Below are 25,210 nucleotides of genomic sequence, written 5' to 3' on the forward strand. Positions count from 1 at the left end.
AGTCCTGATCACCACACCATTCCTGATAGAAGCCAGGATGTTGTTGGCCTTCTTGACCACATGCTGCACAATACAAAACAAACAGATTAAGGAATACTGTTCCATACTGCAATATATTTGGGGCATTATTTATTTATCATTTAATTTTATGATACAGAAGACTTACTGACAGAACAGCTTTACTTGATAATTTTCTTGTTTAGTAGAACTGATGTATTAAAAAGGTTAATGTACTAAATTTACATTTTTACTCATTTTTTCTTATTCCTTTCTCTCCTCTCTTATTCTTAACCTCTTTAAAAAAGAAATGATACAAAACAGAACTTCTTTTTGACAGTCAGAGTCAGAAAATTTACTTTCCCTGACGATTTTCATGCTCTACAAGCTTCGCCATGATAAACCACTTTGCATGTATTAAGAAGGAGTATTATATTAGATGAGGCAATTTAAGTGTATCCCATTTCACTTGGTGAAATTAAGCAGCTTTGCATTATAACTAAGTTGAGCTAATGAGAATATGCTTGAAGCGTGTGTTACCTGGAACTGAAGTTAGCTAGTAATTCAGTACTGCAACCTATGAGTTTGCAGAATGATGGCAAGAACCCTGCTGTGAGGGAGATAGGAAAATTATTATAATATGCATTCCTAAATTGAATGAGTATTTTGCTCAGCAGAGGCCTCTTGACTGCAAATAGTCTGAAATTACATCCTGCTGTTTAAAATACTTTTTTTTGAAGTGAGTAAAAATGCCCACATTTTCTTAAATCAAATAATTTTCGAATCATATGTGACTAAAATTACTGAGAAAAGGAAACAATATACCCTTCATTTCCACCAGTAAAAGCTATTTGATACTGAAATTCTTGATAGAATTTCTCTAGAATTCATGGTTTGATACTTTAATTTTAATTATTTAATTGACTGGGAAATGTTATCATATTTCCATGTTATCATTTCACAACTGGAGTAAATTTGTTTACAACTTTCTTATTTTGTACAAGGAAAATTTGAATATACATTTCATGAAAATCAGCTAATGGATATAACACTCTATGCACTAGTAGGCTAAAATATGCGTATGTACAAATTTACATTTATATGCTGGCAACTCTTTCTCTCCACCCCAAAACAAAGTGGTTCTATTCTTAGCTGTTTTCTGGAAGATGTCTCTACTTTATACTGCTCCCTGAACTCTACCCAAGCATTGGGCAGCATGGGACTGTGGAACAAAACTGTACTAGGGAACATATGAATGGATGGGATGGATCAGCACTGAACAGGGCTCAGCATCATCTCCAAGCCCTGCTTTTCTGACACAAATAGGTAGATATACGTTTAGTTTTTCCGATGGAACATAATGGACTAGAGGAAAATGTGATTACTCTTGTGTGAAAGACAGCTCTCAGGAAAGTCAACAAGCAAGGCAAAGGTGATGACAAGGGCTGAGACATGGCTTAAATACCACCCCTTTTCTGGAACTCTGAGCATCTTACATTGAATTTAGTTATGTTTCTTTGGATTAACATTCAGAATTCTGACCCGCTTCTGAAGTAGTGGATATATCACTTCTGTTTTTTCACTTCACACAATATAGCTAATAGCAGACATCTTTATACCACTTATTAGGTTGATCTCCCAAGACATAAAAGTGCAAAATTTACCTTCCCTGTGTAAATGGACTCTACTCCCAGCATCCAGGAAGTTGTTGTAGCCTCAAGACTTGCATTAAGGGTATGTTTTAAATCTGGGGTTATGAAAAATGGCCTTAGTATACGTGCGTGCGTGTTTGTTAGCGCACAAAGTTTGTTTTAACTTAACAACCTTGGTATTCATTTCAGCATAACTGTCGTTTGTTCATTTACACCAAGATCTCTGTAGATAACCCCAGTTGCTCTTGCATTCTTGCAGAAGGAAAAAGTTAGTTAGTAACAGAATGTATAATGGAAAATTTAGACAGGTGAAACACTATTGGATTTGCAGCCAGTTAGAGAATTTAGCTCTTATGTTTTGATTTACACTGTTCAAATGGACATATACTTTGCCTAATAAAGAATGTTCTCTCTCCAGCCCACCACATAACTTTTGTAATATTTGTAGTAGCATGAACTACACAATCAGTGAAACTGAAGAGTAAACATTTTTTGCATAATTTGCCATCCAAATTTAAACACTCATAATGATTATGCACTTTAGCAACAATGTTGTAAGTAAAATGCCTACAATATTTCAATATTTCCTATCCTAATATTGCATGGTTATGTCAACAATTGCACTGAACTCACAGAACATCTAATTTTGTATACTTGATATATTTAATAGTCAAAGAAATGCATATTGCTCAAATGCCTCAGAGAGAAGTGCAAAATTCTTAGATACTACAGTGAAGGCACCTTACAAAACTAACATAGCTCTTCTTCATATGGGAATATTTGGAAAATCTTAGAACTCTGCTAAGCTGTTTTTTATTGTGGTCTGTATTTTTTATAACCATGCTTTGGTCCCACTGAACTCCATTACAAAAATTCTCAGTAACTTCAATAGATTAAACAAAACCACATTATTACATTTTTTTCCCTATTCAATCAGGAGTAGATGGTGCTAATGGGTAAACAATTCCTTTTGATGAAAGGTATTTTTGTCTTTTATTTACTCTATAGAGAGGGCAAGCATTTAAAATGCACACGGAAGTGCTAGCTAGAGTGGCAGACATAAAGAGATTGATTAGAAAGCTATTATTCAGATGATATCACTAAAACTCCTCCACAGAAATAAGAGAGCAATATTTAATCTATGTAGTTCTAATTGCATAATGTTTGAGTGCCACCTGTTTTAGCCAGTGGAATTCCTGAAAACATTTTAATTGGTTGTGAAAATGATTTGTAGGAAAAAATTATATTTGTAAAACTAACTATTTAAAAAAACATCAACTCAAATAAGAAGCTGTTAAGAGAGAAAACTGAAAAGGCTTTTACCCCCTGATTCCCATGTAGTGCAAATCTCGAAGAATATTCTGAGAAAGATGGAAAACAGATGGCAGTCATAGATAAACTCAAGGTTAAGTGATTGTTCATTTTTCTACAGTACATAGCATTACCCCACATCATTATAAACATTGCCTTTTTTTTTTTTCTCCCCATAATGTTATGGTGCTAAAAGTCCTGATGTATCTTTATGATCTTGCTACATTCCTTGTCAGTTATGTGTCTGAGACATCACTTGATACACATCACATGCACATACACTACACCATCCTTCTGAGAACATATCTGTTTGCACAATGGTTTCTTCAGTATTTTCAGTCGTACAAAATCATGTCATTAAATTGTTCTATTTGAGGGCGATTTCTTGCGGTAGCAGAGAGGTGATAGAATCATACCATAGAATATGTGATATTTTTACTGAAATCGTCAAATAGACAATGCATTTTATAAGAATCTCAACTTCCAGGAAGTAGATAGCTGATATAAGTAAGAGCTTTTATTCTATTCTACATCTTCAACATGCCTATGACATTTAGAGCTAATGTCAACTAAGCACAAATTTGGACAAAAGTCTAAAGAAGGGCTGTCTTGTGAGCATAGGCAAACAGAAGAATCTCTCCTCCTCATCTTTTGTCAGTGATAAATCAGACAAAAGCGATTGCCATGAACTAAATCCAAACTTAGAAGAAATATTGCAGAAATTATTTATGGTAATAAAGCCTGGAGCATGGATAGAGCTTGCTCTTGTGTGCCACCAAGTCATGCAGAAGTCTGTTGGACGAGCTCTCTACCTAAATTTATTCAGTGGTAAAGCACGGTCTCAGGCATATATGTGATGTCAACCACCATTTTTTTAATCTGTAGCTTTGTATAAGCAACAAATTGAAATACAGGCTGCACAAGTACTAGTTAAGTGAATCAGTCCCAAAACTTTTAAGGAGTGTACTAACCTTTGTGTCCTTATGCACATTCAGAAAGTCCAATACATCCACTTCCAATGAAGAATATTCAAGAGGAATTTAACTCATCTGTTCCAGTGTTTAGTCTCAAGAAGTCTTTAGTGGTTACTGAAAAGACCAGCGAAGGCATGAAGCATCTCCAGTTATGCAGGTGGAAAGATCAGACATGTCTGCTGAAATGGCGTACAACTCGCTGAGCCTGTACAAAAAGAGAAGATTTCTTTTTATACAATTGAAAAAAATAAAAAAAATGCAGCAGTCTTCCAGACTGAAAAGAAATTTTGTGCGGCAGTGCCCCACAAGTAGATCTTGCCACCTCAAAGTTTTGAAAGTACTGTCTCAATATCACGTAAACATTGGCAGATGAGAATCTAGACCACAGGTTAGGGAGGAAAGGGAATGGGAAGAAAAATCACAGCAAATGTGTTCCATAAGAGTAAGACATTCACCCACCCCTCTTCCACCCTCCCCCTCCTAAAAAAAAAATTCCCAAAGACAGAAAATTGTAAATTACACATATTTTTAAGCAAGCTAAAGAAAAATAAATGCTAGAACTTTACTCATAAGAGGTAAGGTACTATACTTCATACTAGTACTCTGTTGCCTTTTACTCTTGACATTGACCAGAAATTTGTTTTATAGCCATTTTGTAAATCACTGGAAAAATTGCTTTTACACTGAGAACAATGTCTGACCCATCTGGGGAAACTGTTAGCACTGTTTAGTGAGAATTATTTGACTATTCTTGACTTTTTCCTTTTTTCTATATAAACTATAGATATTTATAGTCTAACTATACCTCCATATTGAAGAAATATGACACAAATGCAAATGTGAATATGATATTTAATTGCAATCTTCTTCCTCATCATCCTCCGATTCCCAATTTTAGGAACAAATACATCTGTATTTTTTAATACAGTTAAGCTCTCAAAATCCTAGATGTCAATGTAAATTTCCAAGACATAAACTATGTAACTATTTTATTAACCAGAAATGAAACACTTCCAAGTAGAGAAGGATAATTAAATGAAAACTTTTCTACATAAATATTAGGAAGCCTGAGTCATCTGAGTTCCTTTCAATATGGTTGGAGTCTAACAAGTATAGATGCTTTTGAATACTTGAAAATATATATTTTTTTTATTTGCATGTTTGGTACCCCAACTAAAGAATGTGGAAATATGCAATGTATATTTGTAGAAATGTACAATGTAGAACCTGTAGAATTCGATGTAAGCCAAGGAAAAAACACAGCCCCCTTTTTCATCTTTTTAAATTTCCATTAGCATTATCTAAACTATTTACTCGGCTTTAGAGCATATTACTTCTGACCACAGTCGACTGTATGAAAAATGGCTTGCAGTGCTTTAGTTTTTGTGTCAGAAAACATTTCTTCATTAATAATTTATCTGATAAATGGTTTCTGATTGAGACGTTTTTAAGTATAAATAAATCAATGGCCAAAAAGTACCAGTTTATTATAGTGATACAGTTCTTTCAGCTCCTGCATTAGACTGAACAGTTCCCCAATGCTCTCTTTTGACAGCTGTTTCCTAGAGTTCAACAAAAATAACTAGTAAAATGCATCTCAATTACTGCTCTGTGAAATCTTACCAATTTCATGAACAGTGTCTTTGACAACTGATAGGTTGTCTCCAGAAAACAAAAAGAAAACAAACTAATAAACAAACCAAACAAAAAACAAAACCACCACTGAAAAATACTGACCAAAAAAAACAAAAAAAAAACAAAACAACAACAACAAAAAAAAGGACCTGTAAGCAAAATATACAAGTTCTCCCAGGAAATAAGCTAAACAATCATATGAAAAATAGAAATGTACTCCTTTCTCAGATGTTTGGAAATCAGAAGCACGTCTTTGATACATTCAGGTATTAGTTGTAGCATTAGATGCAAACAACATTTGCCATTGCATGCATGTGTGACACAAACAATGAGAGGAAGAAATGGGATAAAACTTTTAAAAGGGAGATCTCAAGAGCTCTTGTATTATCACAAGTAAGTCATGCTCTAAATTGAAGAATTTTCAGATAAATTGATCACAGGGAATATAAAATACATTTTAAGGGTTGTGCTTTGACAGTCTTCCTTATCTCTGAGAATTTTGAGATAACGGAGGGGGATTTTAAAATACTTTTAGAGGAAATCTTCATATGTACATTTCCCTTCTTTCCTATAAGTGTGATATATGAAGAAAGCACCTTACAATTTTCCAAGGCATCGGTCAATCAGCCTAAGGATCATGTTGCTGAAAGTCTGACTATTTTATAGTTAATCTGTAACTGCAGAATGGACTGCTTTTCCATTAGACTCAAGGAGACTAGTCAATAATGTGTTGATAGTATGTAGACTTATTTATAAGATGGATACTGTTCATTTTAAATGAATTCACATATTCTGCCAAGAATAGATTGTTTTCAGATTTAGTAATAGTATCTCTTTTCTGTTATGTGACGAAATCTCATATTGATTATAAACAATAAATTTTGGGAATGACATATCTACCAATAAAGGGCACATTTCAACCTGTGGAATGCAAATATCAATATATGTAATTACACATAATCATGAATGTCATCAATTTATTTAGTGTAAACAATTTAAATGAAGATATCTGAAGGCAAAAATCAAATTAAGCTGTGGAATATTATTACTCATTCTTTTATTTATTATTTTCAGTGAACCCTTTTTATTAATGAGAGTGCTACTTATCTTCTTTTAGATTTTCTAGTGATTTTCAATGTGCATTTACCCACTGTACCTAAGACTAAATAATTTGGCTGTGTATCCTTTCAGGTTCATACTCATAATACAAAGACTTCTCTAACATTAGGTGAAAGGGACATGTACTCCCAATTTCTGGTTTTTCCCCCATGGCAGTAGGATTCACTTCAGCAAACACTGGCATAATTAACAAGTAGTGTAACTGATCCAATACTAAAGTCTTATAGCTGGTTGTCTTATAAGCTAGATACATCCAGATATATCCAGAGGCTTCTTCATTAGGAAAATGTTTTAGGGATCAAATTGATTTATGTTCTTAAGGCCTCATTTATTGATTTTATTTATGAATTGCTACTGGGTCTTAGTTCTCTGACTGTTCCCACTACCTCACCTTTTGAAAGAACCCCATTGTTTCACCCCTAAAGAAACTTGGGTGTGGTCTTTGCCATAGATCTCCTAAGCATCACTCCCTACAGAAGGTAGGGACTAGACCTTGTCAGGCTTGACACCTCCTGTTCTACATAGTTGTTCAAGCATAATCCAGTCAGCTGTGTTCCTCACACTCTTCCGTATGCCCTAACGAAACACCTACCATTCACTTTCCTCCATTCACTGAATTGAAACACAGGATAGGAGATGAACTGAGCCTGAAGAGAGTAACTGATTGGTACAGATATATCATTCCTTTCTATTAAGAGAGCAAACATTCACTCGATTTCAAAGCATTCCAAAAGCTTGTTGAATTCAAAGCAAAGGATATTGTCTCATTAAGAACTGTTCAAAAGGAGGAATTTGCACTGTGTAGGTTTTTGCACTTAGGTATGCTCTAGGCTGAGCTATTTCCTGCATCACAAGTAAAAAAAAAAACACCTTAAAAGTAAACTGTATATATATTTTAAGGTAAAATATGCAGTAAATATATTGAGGCATTAGTCTAAACTAAGAAATGGTATTATAATAATGTTGGTTTAAGAAGAAAAAAAAAGAATAAAACACATATGGGCTGTTTGTCTCAAAATACCTTGCAAAAGTGGTATGTGTAACAGAAAAACCTACTTAAGTATACCTAAGTACAGTTCAAAGCGTGACATCTTGCACACTAGCTATGCAATTGGTTTTCAGTACAGATTGTTACTTGGGACAAGAGCAGCTACTCTGCTAAGGTAAACTCAGCACAGCAGCCCAACTGTACAGCTAGCTAGAGCAGTTGAAGAACTGGCATATGGTCTACAGAAATGAGTTAGTTTTTTGAAGAAATCACTAGTTCACGAAGGAAATAAATAGAAAATTTCCTCTTGGGAGAGATTCCATGGCAGAAACAAGAGCATCGTGGATTTGTTGAGAGTACTTTCTATGTGAGTCAAATAAAGGAGCAGCCAGTGCATCCATGTCTGTGTGCAGAGAGACAGTTTTCTATCACACTAAGATGACAGACAGTGTAAAAAGATACAAGAATTAGATGGATCTATGACATCTATCACATCATAGCCCTGGCAGCAATGCTACACCACACTTGCTGGAAAGGGAAGTCTGCAACAGATATCGACCCTTGGCAGCTTTGTTTGACAATGAGAAGATGAAGAGGGCCAGTGGGACTCATACATACTCATCAGCACACTACAAACAGACAAGCCACTCCAAAGATTTAATGACTGTAGTTTAGGTTATTATTAAAAATTGAAGTATTTGTTTTGAAAATATTTCTCATAATTTATACATTTCTAAGCATTCAGATACTTGTATTCATAATACTAATTCTTTCTGAGCAAGATGAAGAAAGCAAAGTTTGCAGATATTATCATAAGAGCTACTGAAACTTTTCAAAACCTGAATGAAAAGGAGCTGAAGTTGCTCCACCTCTTCAGCTCTGCTTACTAGATATTGCCACATACCAGATCTATCTGATTGAACCTGGAGGTAGGATAGAGCAAAAAAACACCCACGGCAAGGAGTTCTTCATTGTTATGTTGGGTACCCTATTTTTTGATCCATGAGCTCAAGGTCACAGGCTAATTCTTCCTTATTTTACTGTTAGGTAGTTGTCTATGCAGATCAGTCTGTGTTCTACTGTGTTAAGTTGAACTTCCAAATATTTCAGTTGTATGGTTTTTTTGTTTTGATTCTTTAAAGAGGCCAGAAAAAAGCATTAGAAGGCCCATTACTGGAGCATATGACATAGAAAGAGAAGATGAGAACCCAGTGTTTATTCAGCTGTAATAAGAGAAAACTAAGGGAAGATCTTACTGTAGATGGCAGTCATATGAGGGAAAGGTGTGGAGAAGATGTAACCAGACTATTCTAAAAGGTAGGAAAACATGTAGCACTTGTCACAATATTCAACACAGGCGTTCTTCCTCAATAAAAAATCACCATGAAAGTGGTCAGATTCAGCAGGTTGCTTGAACAGGTTACAGAATCTTCATTCCTGGAATCATTCAAATCTCAGCAGGACAATCTTGACCACTGCTTTCTTTGGAAAGTTGGATAGGTGACTTTACTGAGCAGGACTGCTTGTTTCTCCTACAGTAAATACCATTGCAGAGTTTATTATCTTTCTGAGTGAACACACTGCAAATCTCAAACCAGACTGTATACACATGACCCAAAGAGACTCGATGCCCTCAGCTATTCAGAGGAAGTGCAAGTTAATTGTTAGAACTTAATTATACTGCTTGCAGAATTGAGCTGACTTAAAAAGGTGTACAAATTTTAGAAAACAGTAAGTACATTCTCAGTGCAAATATCACTGTGGCTTATATTTTCGGGGCCTTTTCACATTTTTTTTTTTCTTTTTGTCTTTTTTTCCTCAGTTTGGGATAAAATTTGCCAAGCACAAGCAAATCATAAAAAGAACTAAATTGTTATGACAAGCCCTATAATGATTCTAAATATATATAAGCTGCTATACATATGCAGTAAATATATTAGAACTGGAAAATATTAATTTATTTGACTGAATGAGCTGCTTCTTCCATCCACAGCTTCCCATCTCCTGAACATATCTGGTTGGGAATAACATTAGCATGTTTGCAGGCTAACAGTGAAAACAATCTAATCCTGTACTGAGCCTCCTGGGATCTGATTTAATCTCCCTTGCCCAAAGGCAGCGTCTTTTGATCTCAGTATCTTGCCTGCAGACCCCTCCTCTCTCCATTGCTGCAGCTAGCACTGTGCCAAATCCACAGCTGATGGAGAGACAAGAGTTTTCCATGGGCATGCTGAAGGACGACTGCATAAGATAGCTTTGTGGGTTCATTTGCACTGTGTATACACACAATCCATTAAAACAGCCCACTGTTAATTGGTCAGTTGAAGAAACAATTGAAACGGCCACCTTTTTGGAAGTTGACTTTTCACTATGAGTGAAGACACTGTCAGCCATGAAGAATGCTGAAAAGTTGCCTGTACTAACAAAGTTATCTTGCTGTTTCCCAATTTCCTTAATAAACAAAGAAAGACATAACTGCCCTGTACCACATAACAGCTGTGTTTGAGACAGCGCTGCAGTCTTTATCACAGAATCACAGAAAGGCCAGGTTGGAAGGGACCTCAAGGATCATGAATCTCCGACCCCCCTGCCACATGCAGGGCCACCAACCTCCCCATTTAATACCAGACCAGGCTGCCCAGGGCCCCATCCAACCTGGCCTTGAACACCTCCAGGGATGGGGCATCCACAACCTCTCTGGGCAGCCTGTTCCAGCACCTCACCACTCTGTAAAGAACTTACCCCTGACATCCAACCTAAATCTTCCCTCCCTCAACCTAAAACCTTTTCCCATTTTCAATTTGCTTTTATGTCAGTTCCCATCCGTGCCCAAATGCTGCCAACCATTATATTAACAGTAGACTTGAAAAGTGTCTTTCTTTCCCTTCCAGACCAGAGATATTCAGTCCAATATCAGATAACATGGTTGAAATTTCACAGTGTTCTCCTGTCACATATTAGATTAATTAACTCAGCTCTGATTAATTAAAATTAGAAATTTCTTTTATTCAACCATTTAAAATGCCAAATTCAACTGATTTCCTGCAGAGATACAAAGGAACTGCAATTCCCACTGCAATCTTTCATTATTCTTTGCAGAGATACTGTGCCATATTCTATACTCCCCCTAGAATTTTCATGATGTGGCTGTACTCACATTGGTAAAATTATTCTTGATTTACTTCAGCACAAAAGAGACCAGCATCATGCCTATTGGGATACAATAGTTATTTCCCATAGTTATACTTAAGACTACAACCCAACCCCATCCTACCCCCACTCCCAAAAGAAAAAACACACCAATCAAACAAAAATTAACAAACAAAAAAACTTCCTGCTCTTGGATGGTCTCCCGTTCTCTGTGGTTACTGGAGGAATGAGAATGGTATCAATACAGGAAAATAATGAGTTAACTGTTTCATTTTTACATGTATATATGATTTTCTTTACCCAGTGCTGTTTAAGAAGTAGACAGTTCAAGAACTTCAGTGACTAATTGGAAAAAAGAACAAAACAGCTCTTTCTCCAAGAAAGTGCGAATTGTTGTCATTAAAAACTGAGAAAGGCTGACAACAGGATCTACAAAAATTCCTCAACAATGTATTCCCGTGTTATTTCCATGCACGTGTTTTTACTCTGGTGAAGAATAACTGATCTAGAACAGGCTGCCATCAGTTGCTATTTTTCACTTGTGATCTTTTATGAGTTGAAACTGATTGGAAAGCTGAGAAAATATATGAAAACGAAGGAAATGATAAATGAAGATTGTCAGAGATGGGGAAGTGGATGACAATCTGCTTCACTGAGAAAGAAGATAAATACTTGAACAAGGGTGACTTTTTCCTCTTATATGAACACTTTCCTCTCTATTTGTTTTAAGCATACCTAGATCAAAACTATTTAAAACACTTCGTTTTTGGTTTTTTGTTTATTTTTTTTTTTTTAGAAGCCAGTTAGTGTAGTGAGCAACCACATTACTTCTCATGCATGTCAGTTTTGTAATATAAATTTATTACCACACTGCGGTGGTAGGAACAACATAAGAACTTGAAATTAGCAAAAACCATAAAAATACTCAATATCACTTGTGATAATGCTTTAATGTTGTGCAGAAGTCTAGTGGAGATTCTCTGAATGCCTCAGAGTTTGGCCTCAAAACTTGGTCAATAAGTCTGCTCTTTCAGATCTAGTTTTCAGCCATAACATCTCTTGATTTATCTATGAAACTGAGTTACATGATGGAATCATGAAAACTGAAATGCAACCCTATGAGATCTTTCCCTGAAGAAGACTTTCCACTTACATTAATATGAATATTTCCAGATGGCATACAAGAAGTTGTGCAGAGACTCTGCTATTTCCTCATGGATCTAAATTAGATCTGCACATGGACTATGAGCTCATGTAGCCATGAGTCTTGAGGACACACAGAATACACTATTTTTAACCTATTTTTCTTAAAACAAGAGGGCAATTTTAATTTTTTTACTAATGAAAGTTGATGTTTCTATGTGCTCACCTGACTCTGGGCTTTACAGCTTTTAATAAGACCACAAAATATCACTGAGCTTATGATTAATTCAAGGGCACTGGCAACAGTGAAAAAAATTATGAAACAAATACTCATCATAAAAACATCACCTTTTTAATGCAAGTATTTATGAAGAGAGATCTCATGTTTTTGTTTATTTTACAATTTTCCCTAAAGTTAATTTTTCATTACACACAAGCAGGTTGTTTTGATCTGACACTATGTGTCCCAAAGAACTTATCAATGGCTGACTCTCACTCTGCGTCAAGTAGCAGAGACCACAATAGATGACAGAATGTCAGAGAGAGCTCAGTGTCAGCAAATGGAAACAGCTGTTGAGTCTATCAAAATGTTAATGCCAGCTCTTGTTCTTTTAATCTCTTTTGCTCATGCTACAGTGACATTACTGAACTTCAGCAAATCTTCCATTTCTACCTCTAGCTTTCCTGAAACATAAGGGAAAAGGTAACTGGCAGAGTTGAATTAAATACTGATCAACCATTCACATATTCACAGCCAAGTCCCTGATCCCATCTCTGAACAGCTACATATGACACTTAGTAACACTTGATATAATGGTGAAGCAATGACAATGGACTTCAAGAGCAAGCTTGATTAGTTATAATCTTATACAGGTATGGCTTGACTGACAAGTGAAAAGCAAGTTTAGTCTACCAAGTTTATAATATTTTGAAGGACTGTTTTATTTATTAGAAGCATTTTCAAGAGTATACAGAAAACTATTTTTCAGCCAGTGTTTGTAAATGTCTATGTCCAAAGCAGTTTTTTTTTTTTTTCATTATTTCTGATAGAGACAGGTGGTTCAAAGGACCTGAATCTTATTTCTCCAGAACAGAAGGTTGTGCCCTTGGGCTTACTATTGTCACAACAGGCAAATAACTTCCACTCATGTTTTTCTGAAGCTCATCTTGCTCGCCAGTTACAAACCCTGTGGTCATTTGTGTGGTCAATTAATGAATTTGCTGTCAAATAAGATTTAAACTAGGGAAAAAAAGGAAAATAATTTAGAAATAGTATTTTCTTGCACTTTGGGGGTCAAAATTTTGAAGGTTTCATACCAGCTTTGCTGGAAAGACAGAAGAGTAAGATTATTTGCAAATATATATATGCAGATGAATTGTATCTCTCAAATGAGTATCTGAATAGATAAACATACACATTCAAGAACTAAGGTGTAACAGATGTGGTCATTTAATTAAATTCCATATACACATTTCTGTTCAAACAGATTCATTTTCAAATGTACAAAAGGGACATTTCTTTTGTGCAAGAGTTCATACTATATTCAAACTAATTCCTGCTCAGCACTGCTAATTAGGAAACCCCAGCAGAACAAGTAATAGTGTATAAAATTACTGCAAGTCTGAAAAACGGCAAACTCCAAACCCTACAAACAGAATGTCTTAAGAACTCCTTGTGCAAAAAAATGTGCTCCGTATGAAAGCATAGCAGCTCTTGTTCAAAGCCTCAGCAAATGCAAATATCATCACTACATATAGACTCTGAGCTGATGTAATTTGCCATAGCTTTATAGAGGTCAATGACGATACATTGATTTCCACTAATAAGGGTCTGACCTAAAAAAATGCTGCTTTCATTTACCAAATAAACGTTTCTTTTCTTCCACTTTCAAATTGTATTTAGCTTCTCTCCAGGGGAGAAGTAGTATTGAATTAGCATGTAAGCACACTCAGCGCCTACAGTTTGAGCCAGGCAGGATAAGTACAAGGTGGACACAAGAAATTTGCAATTGTTCCTCTTTGTACTATAGATTGAAACATTCAATGTCATAGTGATGAAGAGAGAGCAATACAGCAAGTGTTCTGCAGAAAAAAAGAAATAAATCACAATTGTTGTAAAGAAAACTTGTGTCAGTAACTAGGACACAATTTACAAACACAGTTACAAATAAAGTGATTTTCTCCTGTTATTAACATTTTGAAATAAAGAGTAAAGCAAATTTTTTACTTAGGATGGTAGAATCACAGAAATATAGTATATTCTGAGCTGGAAAGGGCTCATTATGATGGTGCAACTTCATTAATGAGGAATGAGCCTTGATTTCATCTATGCAAATTTCAACAAGGCCTTTGATACAGTCCTCTCCAAGGCCTTTTTTTTTTCAGCCCCGCAGATAAGGACTTGGAGATAGATGGCAACCTGGACACAAGCCAGCAATGTGCCCTCACAGCCCAGAAAGCCAATCATGTCCTGAGCTTCATCAAAAGATACATCAGGTCAAGGAAGGTGATCCTGCCCCGCTACTCTGCACTGGTGAGATCTTACCTCAAGTACTACACACAGATGTAGAGTCCTCAGTACAGGAGAGACACAGACCTGGTGGAATGCATTCACATAAGGGACACAAAAGTGATTTGAGGGATGGAATATCTTCCCTATGAAGCCAGGCTGAGATATCTGGGACCACTCAGCCTGGAGAAGAGGAGGCTCCAGGAGACTTAATAGTGACATTTCAATATTTAAAGATGCGGCTATAAGAAAGAAGGGGACAGATTCTTCAGCAGAGCCTCTTGGGCTAGGACAAGGCAAAATGGTTTCAAACTATAAGAAAAACAGATCAGATGTAAGGAAGAAGGTTTTTTATGTTAAAGGCAGTGAAGCACTGGAACAGGTTGCCCAGAGAGGTGGTAGATTCTCCCACAAGAATCTATCTATAGATGTCCTTGTTCATTGCAGGGGTGTCAGACTAGATCATAGAATCACCAAGGTTGGAAAAGACCTAAAAGATCACCCAGTCCAACCGTTCACCTATTCCCAATAGCTCCTACTAAACCATGTCCCTCAACACAACATCCAGTCTTTCCTTGAACACCCCCAGGGTCGGTGATTCCATCACCTCCCTGGGCAGTCCATTCCAGAATCTGTAAAAGATGATCTGTAAAGATCCAACTAAAACAAATCTATGATTCTATTCTATGATTGCATTCAACTCCTGGCTCAACACAGGACCACCCAAAATTTAAACTCAATATCTGAAAGCACTGTCCAAACATTTCATGAACTCTAGCATGTTAGTGCCACGACCATTGCCCTGGGGGGGCCTGTTCCCTGTGCCCAATCACTCTCTTGAAGAATCTTTTCCTAAAGCCCACCTGACCCTCTCCAGATGCAGCTCCCTGCCATCCCCTCAGGTCTTGCCTGTTACCAGATAGATAAGACCAGTGTGTGCCCCTCCATTCCTCACTATAAGAGTTTTGTAGACCTTTTGAATCAGTGCACAAAATTTTTTTTCAGAATTAACTTTCAGGGAAATAAATTTAATTGGAATAATTAAAGTAATTCATAATATAGTCTGCTGTTTGAGTGACATTTCTTTTGCTTCTATCAAAATACTATATTTTTCTGTTTTTCTATAAGAAGCACAGAATATAACTTTTCATAAGAAGAATGATGAATGACCCAGGGTCATTTTTGGGGTAGCATTCCTACAATTATCCTCTTGATTTTACATTTAGAATATTATCTTGACACTAGAAAAGAAGCTTTTCTGTAGTTTTCCCGAGGTAAACTTAGAATTCTATGCTTACAGAAAAAAACTAAGCTGATAAGACAAAAAGATAAAGAGGCTTCATACAGGAGTTCCATAAAAAGAACCCTTTTAAAGTTCTTATTTTCTCTTACTGTTGTAATTTCCTTTTGTGTTCCTTTTCCAAAACACAGCACTTGTTGAATGACTTACTTGACACTGCCACCCAATTCAGAAAAGCTACCCATGGGGAAGATGTGGCTATAAGAAAGAAGGGGACAGATTCTTCAGCAGAGCCTCTTGGGCTAGGACAAGGCAAAATGGTTTCAAACTATAAGAACAGTGATACAATGAGCTGCTAGCACATCTCCAGTTATCATATCAAGAAGACTAGCTGAGACCAATCTTGACAAAATGCAAAATTACACCTTAAACTGCTGCTGCAGTAGAATACTTGTTTCAGACCTATCTGGTCATTTTTTTTCCTTGCAGAAATCATACACTTCTATCCTAATGCTGCATAACTGACTTTTTGTGCAGCTTTTTCGGGGAAACTGCTGACACAGCTGTTCTGCTAGCAGATCAGCTCAAACTGCCAAAATGCAAATGCAGATGTATGTATTCCAAAACATTCCAACTCACCAAGAAATCTCTTTCTTGACAGATAATGCTGAGCATACGAGAAGCTCTGTGACAGTGATTGCAATCCCTGATGATAACAGCAGGATTGTTATTTGCCCTCCAACAGCACGCTGCCAGCAGGAGCCTTTTTAAGCTTCTGAAACATGCAAGGTCACTAACTCTCATCACATTTTTGTTTATAAACTTCCCAGGGAAAAAAAAAAAAAAAAAAAAAAAAAGGCTTCTTTTCTGCAACAGTCTCCAAGTGTTTAAAATCAGTGATGAAACATCTCTGGACAAAGGAACAAATTTTGCATTTTTAATTTTAGGCCATTAACTATGTACATGACTTCCACTTTCTCAACCAGTATTTAACTTGCAGTCTTGCATTAATCCATGTAGCATCCAACACAGGAGGCTACACAATTGTATTTAGCATTCAACAGATATGTGTTGTCCATTATTAGCATACTCAGAAAGCTTTTCTCCTTGGGGGCCTTCTAATGTGGTATTTAGCTTGAATCCTGACATGGCTAAACTCCATTAAAACTGTGCACGTGGACTCAAGGGCAACTGTAAATAATGCAAAAATAGATCAATAGTAATCTTGAATTGTTTATGTACAATTCTCACAGAGCTGTTATTTATGACTCCATCCACATCCTGTGTTTTAGTTCTGCTTTGCTGTGTTTTCCAAACGGTAGCAGTGACAGTGGGAACATGCACAGAGTTGTTTTAACAGATTATGTAAGAAATATAAGGAAAAATTACACTCTCTCATTATAAGTACATAGAAGGATATGTTCTCTAGAAAATATCTTCTCCTGAGAAGAATAAATTTAAGGGTGGAAAATGAATAACATTTCTTCAGCACAGATCATTCTTGTGGAGCTTAACTTGCTGATTCTATTAGGTGATTCTGTTTACTAACCACCCTTCCAAGCATAACTACACTGGAAAATAACTGTGCCTTATTCTAAATATTAAAAGAAAACTTGTGAATAAATACATTGTGCTTGTCTAGATTAGAAAAAAAGTCAAACATACAATTGTTTATTGAATATTTGAATCTACTTCCAGAATTCAAAAGTATAGCCCCATTAAATAATAAATAATTATTAAAGTACATATTTTTCTCTTATGGCTAAGTTCTCATGAGCAAATCCTTTTAACATAAAAATCTCTTAAAGATTATTCAGATATCACTTTGAATCATAGAACTGCTTGGACAACAAAAGGCCTTCCTTCTTCCCTCCTGACTCTGCCTATTTTGTTTATCTGTTGTGATTTTTCTAGCCTTGTTTTTTTCTTCACCAATTTCTTTTACATACACTAAACAAAAAAAATGTATTTCAAATAAGAAAATAAGAAAGATTTTGAGGAAAACTGCTGCTTGCAGGGTTCTATCACTGTATTTTCTCATTAAAAAGTAGCAGATGGATTGCTGATGAAAATTCTAATAGGTAATGTTAAAGCATTAATACCATCAGCTCAGGGTTTTGTATAACACAGTGAACCGTATGCTGCAGAGCTGGGGATCTCTTTCCAGCTGTCAGCTGACAGTATCCCTGGGTTCCTGCTAATTGGCGACACACCAAGGCAAACAAGTCAGCTAATTCCAGAACAGTGAACTGATTAACTTCTGGTATATATACATATTTATAAAGATAATTTTTCTTTTTGTCTCAGTAACTAAAATGCTCACTTCTTATTTGCAAAAGTTGTGGACTGCAGAAGTATTAATAACATAAAAGAAACAGGACTGATATTTTCAAATAAATGTTTCAAGACTCTATTAATGTTAAAAAGAGCAGTTCTACGTCCATGTAGGAAACTGAGAACGATCATATAGTTCCTGTTAACCCACATAAGCATTTCAATTACCATTCCTCTATATTTGACAAAGAAAATACAAAAATTTCATGAGATTATTTTCCCTACTTTGTACTGAAAATACATCATTAGAGAGTTAAAACAATGAAAATCAAATTAGTTTAATTTAATATACTTATCATAAAGTCATAAACTGATATAATCTCCTATTTTTAGATCAGTAACACATTAAGTTATTAATTTTGATTTTATCAGATGTAAATATGAACGATTGTGTCAGTAGATACCCTTCACTGGCACATATACTGGGCAGTCCCTTGGTTTTAAAACTAATGTCTGGACAGCTCAGAAAACTTTTTAGAATGTTCAGGAGTGTGGTTCTATTTTATTAATAGAATTCCATAAGTTGGTTAAAAAATAAAAGGAAAATTAAATACAATATCTGGTAAAGTAAAGAAATGTTAAGGAATTATTTATCACTGAACTGCAGGATTATTACATTAGAATATGTATATGGTGAAGACAGATGGTGGCTAGAGAAATTTTTTATTTCATTTTTATCCCTTAACAAAAAATGCAACTTTCAATGGACCGATGTAAAATTCATTCTTTTTAATGACCATGCTGAAAGCAATTATGGTATATTTTAATACAATAATGTTGAATGAAAGAGAAATAAAAAGTTGAGAGAGCAGAGGCCTGTCCCCATATATGGCTAGTATAAACTGAGTGTCTTAAATTGTAAACCAGAAATAGCCACTTTTAATTGTTCTTCTAGGATCATCACTTCCACGTTCCTAGTTTTGGATTGCCACAGTGTCAAGTGAAAGTGGGAATACACTCCCTTTCACAGAAAGTCCATTAGTTGGACAGCGTTGTCCTGATGGGAGCAGCTGTGATTTTAAACACCCTGGAGACAGGAATGGCCTTGAGATTTGGCCTCTCACTTCCTAGCCAAAATCAACAGAACTTATCCATGGTTACAACTACAATCACAGTGCTGCTCTGTGGTTAGCTACCGTTAACTTATTGTTTCTGAGAGAAAAAAAAAAAACCTAAAATATGTTCTCAGATCCTTTCTTCTCTGCTCAAAGTTGGACAATAGTGCTTTAGTCTATATTCTGCCCTGTGATCTACAGCCAGTCAGGATGTGCATACATTTATTAGTGTAACTTATCAATAGAAAACTCAGCAGCTTGGCCGCAACTGATTCTCAATCTTCTCAACTAATTAATCTATTCTGCTTTAACATTCTAAGACGATAAGTCTTTATTTTAGGTGTTCTTTTCCACCATCTCTTTTATAAGTTAGAGCAACTTCACATTAGCAGTTAAATTTAAACAAACTTCTTGTCAACCCCATTTCCTTCCAACAAATTCTCTTATTGATAACATGATAAGTCCAGCAACTATTTTTCAAGTGTTTGGCTCCCCCCCCTCAAATCATGTCCTAGTTTTATATGAACACTACCCTCCCTAAAGATTATTACATTCCTTCTGAATACAGTGCACACTCAATAAATTGAGCCATTCAATAGCAGAGAGTGGTGCTACAGCTGCAGTCAGGAGAAGGAGTCTTAAAAAAAATATTCAAATATTTGAAGACAATATGCAGTATTTTCTAGTTCCTGAATAAGCAAATCAACAGAGTAAAGATTTATGCTTATATAAAGTATTTCAGCTTGAGTGTGACAACATTAATTATCCACTGTAACATGCTAATTTATAATTATGAAATCGGTAATTTAATTGGCATCTAGTGCAGTGAAAACATCCCTGACAGTGTTATTATCTAAGTGCCGTTGCTTGATGCTTTCAAACTTAGTTAAGCTGTCAGAAAACATTACTCTGTTGAATCTTTATGCTTGCAAAATTGATAAGAGTTTGACAAAAGATATTTCAAAAAGTCTCACTACATGGCTGCTGCAGACACAATCTACGCATGTCAAATCAGCCTAGCTGATTTGCTGGTCAACAAGCACATCTTACTACTGATAGAAATAATGAATATCCATACTCCTAAAGAGTAGAAGCTGATTATCTATTTGAATTACTGACTAGGACAGACTTACTTTCAGAGTTTTATTTATGGATTTGACAGTGGGTATTGGCATTCATGTGTTTGTATAAGCATGATGTGGTAGTATGAACTCCAGATTTACATTACATCAACCAAAAGATGAGAGCAGCAACTTGAAGTAGAGATGAGTAGCACAAGAACTGTGATCAGATCAGCCAGTTCACTGTACTGGAGATACTCTACATGAAAAAAAAGCCTGGGGACTAGTTTTATTCCTGCTATTCCTTTCACTCTTGAACTAGAGATTGTAGCTGGAGCAGCAGGCAGTTCTTCAAACTTGTAGACTTGGGTGAAGAGCCTGATCTTCAGAGAGAGAATCACATAAAGGGAATATATCAGAATAACCTTAACAGGACAGTGATCTGCATGAGTGATGCTCTGTCAAAGGATGAATCCAACTTAAAAACTAGGTACAGCAGGTGGTGGAAGACATGGAAGAGAATAAAAACCCATGCTGTAGTCAATAAATCATCCTACAATGGTTTCTTAGCTCTGTTATACATGACATACCATGCCTGCGTAACTATATCAGTGATGGAAGGTTTTCTTCCACTAAAATTGTTTTTACCTCTCCTGCTGTTAATGGGACTGAAATACCACCACTATAAGCAGTTCATTAAGCCCTATGGGAATAAGCCTGGATAAGCAAGATATAACTGATGACATAACAACATGAGCTGCTGAAATATTTAAGCATAATTTTCAGTTATTGCACAGAGACTTTTTTGGCTTCCTGGCAGACTTGAAGTGCTACAATTGCTGCATGAGTAAAAATATATAATTTTAATAATCAATAAAAACATCCAACTAAAGCTGATAAGCTGAATACCGACCAAAAATATATTATCAGTAGCTTGGCCTATGTGTACTCAAGAAGACAGAATACAAAATTCCCACTAATATTACATTACATTTTTGAACACTGATGGAAATCAAACTGGATGTGAGCACAGTGATGCAGTGGGTGACAGTGAATCACCTCCACTGGTACAGATTGTTCAGTATGCAGGCAAAAATGCAGAGTTAATGCTGGTACCTAGTTGAAAGACAATGGTTCACAGCTGAGAATCTGCTCTATCAAATAGTGTTATTGTACTCTTCATATCTGTTGTAGTTTTCATGGAAATAAACAGAAAGTATTACATTTGGGATGACATGTACAATATCACCCCACATTATAAGTATCATTCTGTCAGATAGTTACATGTAGAGTAGTATTCAGATTCCAGAAAATAAAGCTCAGCAACAAACTTCAGGTGGGTAATGGAAATTTCTCTACAGAATGAGGAGAAAGGCAGCAACATGTGGGTTGCCCTTCCTGACTTAGTACTGCACAGCACCTTTGCAATTTCTAAAACTGAGAGCAGCTCTTGGCAATTCTGCAGCTAGCCTTTTACTCAGATCTCTACTCTCTCTTTTAAGTCCCATGACAGCATTTTTTTCCAATGACTTCTTTTTATTCCATTATTATTCCTTTCTTTCTTGCATTTGCGAGCCCCAGTATTGTTAATGGTGACTTCTTTTGGGAAATGACTGTCTTTCATTGTATCCCTACCCTTTCGTTACATACTGGACAAAGTAATATGCATGCACACAGCTTAAGCAGCAAGTAGCACCTATCCTTCAAAGGGTGCTTCCATCAGCCCTAGCAGCATCCTGCCATTCAACAAGGTCTTTCTCCTGGGTCATAACAGTCTCAGGGTAGGCCTGGGGAAAAGTGGCTGGAAATCTGATTGGCAGAAAAAAACCCTGAGTTTGCTGTTTGACAGCTGGCTGAAAAGAGCCAGCAGGGCACCCAGGAGGCCAAGGAGGGCAATGGCATTCTGGCCTGCACTGGAAATAGTGTGGCCAGCAGGAGTAGGGAAGGGATTGGTGAAACTGTGCCCCAAGTACTATGTTCAGTTTTAGGCCCCTCACTACAAGAAGGACATCAAGAATTCACATGGAGGAAGAAAGCTGGTGAATGGGCTAGAAAACAGGATTTGTGAGGAGAGGCTGAGGGAATTGAGATTGTTTAGTCTGAAGAGGCTGAGAGGATGTTTTATCCGTCTCCAGAACTACCCAAAGGGAAGTTGCAGCAAGGAAGGTGTTCTCTTTTCCCACATGACAAGTCTCAAGAGCAATTTAGATGGGATATTTTCACAAGCGTTTTTTCACAGAAAGAGTGGTTAGACATTGGAAGAAGCTGCCCAGGGAAGCGGTCAAATCCTTAAAACTGGACCTAGCACTAAGGAATATAGTTTAGTGACTGGACTTGCTAGGACAAAATGATGGTTAGACTTTGTGATCTTGAAAGCTTTACAATCTAGATGATTCTGATTCCATACTGAAAAACAGCTGGTAGCTTGAGCAGGATTTTAACATAGTTTGTTATCAGAGATGCTTGTACATGTAGTGGGAACCACCTGCTTCTGATGTGAGTAGAGCCTGTGGCCATCAAATAATCAGATGTTGACCTTATCACTTCTCTAACCTGATACTCACTGGGGATAATATTCCCTTTCCCTTTCCCTGTCTCTCCCTTCTGTTTTTATTTTTCCCCAAAAAATCTGTTTTAACTGTCAGTATATGATGCCAGCTATACACTTATGAATCTGTCTCCTTTGTACCACAATAGGTGATAGATATTTTTTAGCCACCTAATTTTCTGACTGTTGGAGTTAAGTAAAACATATCCCACCTTGAGTCAGTACTGAGATTGAGAGCTGGCAGGTCTTTGCTAACATCTGACTTTCCAGTGCTTAGCTGATGTGCACAGCTGAGTTCACAAGTTAACAAAGAGTAGCAATAGGGCTACTATTGCTATCTACTACCTGTGCTAGTAGAATAGCTTAATCTCTTATGTTCACTTTTTCCAGCACTTCCCACATCTTCTGCTTCATTTGAAAGTAAGCCACAATTTGACAAGAACTTTTAGGTTTATAGAATCATTAATATGTTTAACATGATGGAAAGGGCACCAATGACAGCAGAGCAGCAAGATCCCAGGCAGCAGCAAATAAGAATTTCCTCAAAAGTAACAACAGTGAGCATAGAAGTAAGAGAAAGAAACTGCTTACCTCCAGAAGATATTAGTAATAGTATTTGTAGGAATAGTATTAGGAATAGGATTTGTAAGTAATAAGCACAGAAGAATTGGAACTCTGAAAAGTATGTAGATTGCCCCCAAAATAATGTCCCCTGTATATTTCTATGGATGTTACAACAGATATGAAGAGCACAATAACACTATTTGATAAAGCAAATTCTCAGCTACAAAACACTGTTTTTCAGCTTAGGCACCACCATTAGCTCTGCATTTTCACCAGTAATGAACAAAAGCCTTCAGAACAGTCTGTACCAGTGGAGCTCCTGCCACTGATGAAATGCACTCCCCACTGCGTCACTAGGCTCACATCCACTCTTTAGTCACCATGAAAATTCAGCAAGCACTGAATGAATGTCAGTGACTGACATTTTTTCTGCATGAAGGAATTCAATGACACATCTTTGCTTCATCGGCACTTACACATTAGATGCTGTTGTTTCAGACTGCCCCTTTGCTGCCATTTGTCACATGGCCACAGAATGTAATGGAGTATTGGTGGGAAGGTCCAACCTCTACTGCCATATAACCAATATTCACCTCTGATGTCATGGGCCAACATAACAAAATAAGTGGCATGACTTTTGGAGCTGCCCTTGTAAATCCTCTAGCCTAGCACTTTCAGATCAAGATTTTGATCACTATCAAGATTTTGATCACTATTAAAAACAATTAACTACATCACGAAAGGGAAATAAATGTGAAGAAATAATATCAAAAAACTAAGCTATTATTTAGAAATTTGGAAAAAAAGAGTGTGATATGAAAAATGCTTAATTCAGTTTCCATGTGTATTTTCATTACTGAAATTACCAAGAAGACTCACCATACATAACATCATCCTAGCCTTTAATCATTTTAAATGCAGATTTATGAAGCATAATATAACTACCATGGGAATCATATGAAAATAACTATTTTTAAAGTAACGTACCACAACACATAATGACCATGCATTTATAAAACATTAACAGTTAGCAACACTTCTGAGTACAGTGACTTGATACTCCTTTTCTAATGAAAATGAAGCCAATTCAAAGCAGTCACTGCTGCAAAAACACGAACTTCAACATAGACTACAGACTTGGATGAGAATCAGAACATCTTTAAAAGAATGAAAAAGAAACAAGTATAACCAAAATTCTGAGATCAATTGTGCAAAATATGAAAAATTTCTGTTATGGCATTTGAGAGAGAGGCAGACCCACCAGCCTCCCAAGTCTGAGAGACAGTAACTGAGACACCACGGAGCAAATTAGCAACTCAGACATAGTTACGCAGTTTTGAACCAGAGCTGATTCACATGCAGCTGAAGAGAAGCCTGAGGAAAATGCTAGCTTGGTAGAGATAGTCTGCTAAAGGTGGTCTAAAACACTTGCTTACTCATTTTGCTATAAGATATAAACCATAATTCAGCATCGTTTGTTAAAGATAACTCAATGTTGAGAGCATCTATAGCTTTTTGTGTGTCTCCTGGTGAGCTTTTTAAAGAACTGGTTTCCAAAAGTTATGTTTGTTTAAATGCTAAGTTACAATTACTAAGCATCTGTTAATCTGAGTTAATCTGTATTATATAATTGTTAATCTGAGTATCTGTATTAAACTTGAAAATATTATGAGAGTACATAAAAATAGAAGGCAAATAAAACAAAATAAAATTACAATTCAAACAAACAAACAAATCCTGCAAGTGTTGTTGTCTTGTTTTGCTTTATTTTTACAAGATTTTAGAGCAGTAAAAGTTGAACGCATACTTAATGCTTTTATTAACTTATTTTATTAATTATTAAATAATTTTATTAATTTATTGAGGTAAATTCCTGTATTAAATAGGGAAGAGAACAGGAGTGAATAGGACTTAAGTAGGACTTATGCGT

General features: G+C 36.1%; 1 protein-coding gene across 4 annotated transcripts in view; it reads right to left on the bottom strand.

Annotated features, from left to right (window-relative positions):
* The window catches only part of HS3ST5 (heparan sulfate-glucosamine 3-sulfotransferase 5), a 179,199-nt gene that overhangs the window by 83,829 nt on the left and 70,160 nt on the right, over window positions 1-25,210 (bottom strand). For all 4 annotated transcript variants that reach the window (XM_052683488.1, XM_052683468.1, XM_052683499.1 and 1 more), the window contains exon 2: window positions 3,932-4,139. The gene's annotated coding sequence lies outside the window, so the exon portion shown is untranslated. The remainder of the gene's footprint in view (window positions 1-3,931; window positions 4,140-25,210) is intronic.

This window comes from Tympanuchus pallidicinctus, unplaced genomic scaffold, assembly GCF_026119805.1.
Source record: "Tympanuchus pallidicinctus isolate F22 unplaced genomic scaffold, pur_lepc_1.0 scaffold1, whole genome shotgun sequence".
Classification (NCBI taxonomy): Eukaryota; Metazoa; Chordata; class Aves; order Galliformes; family Phasianidae; genus Tympanuchus; species Tympanuchus pallidicinctus.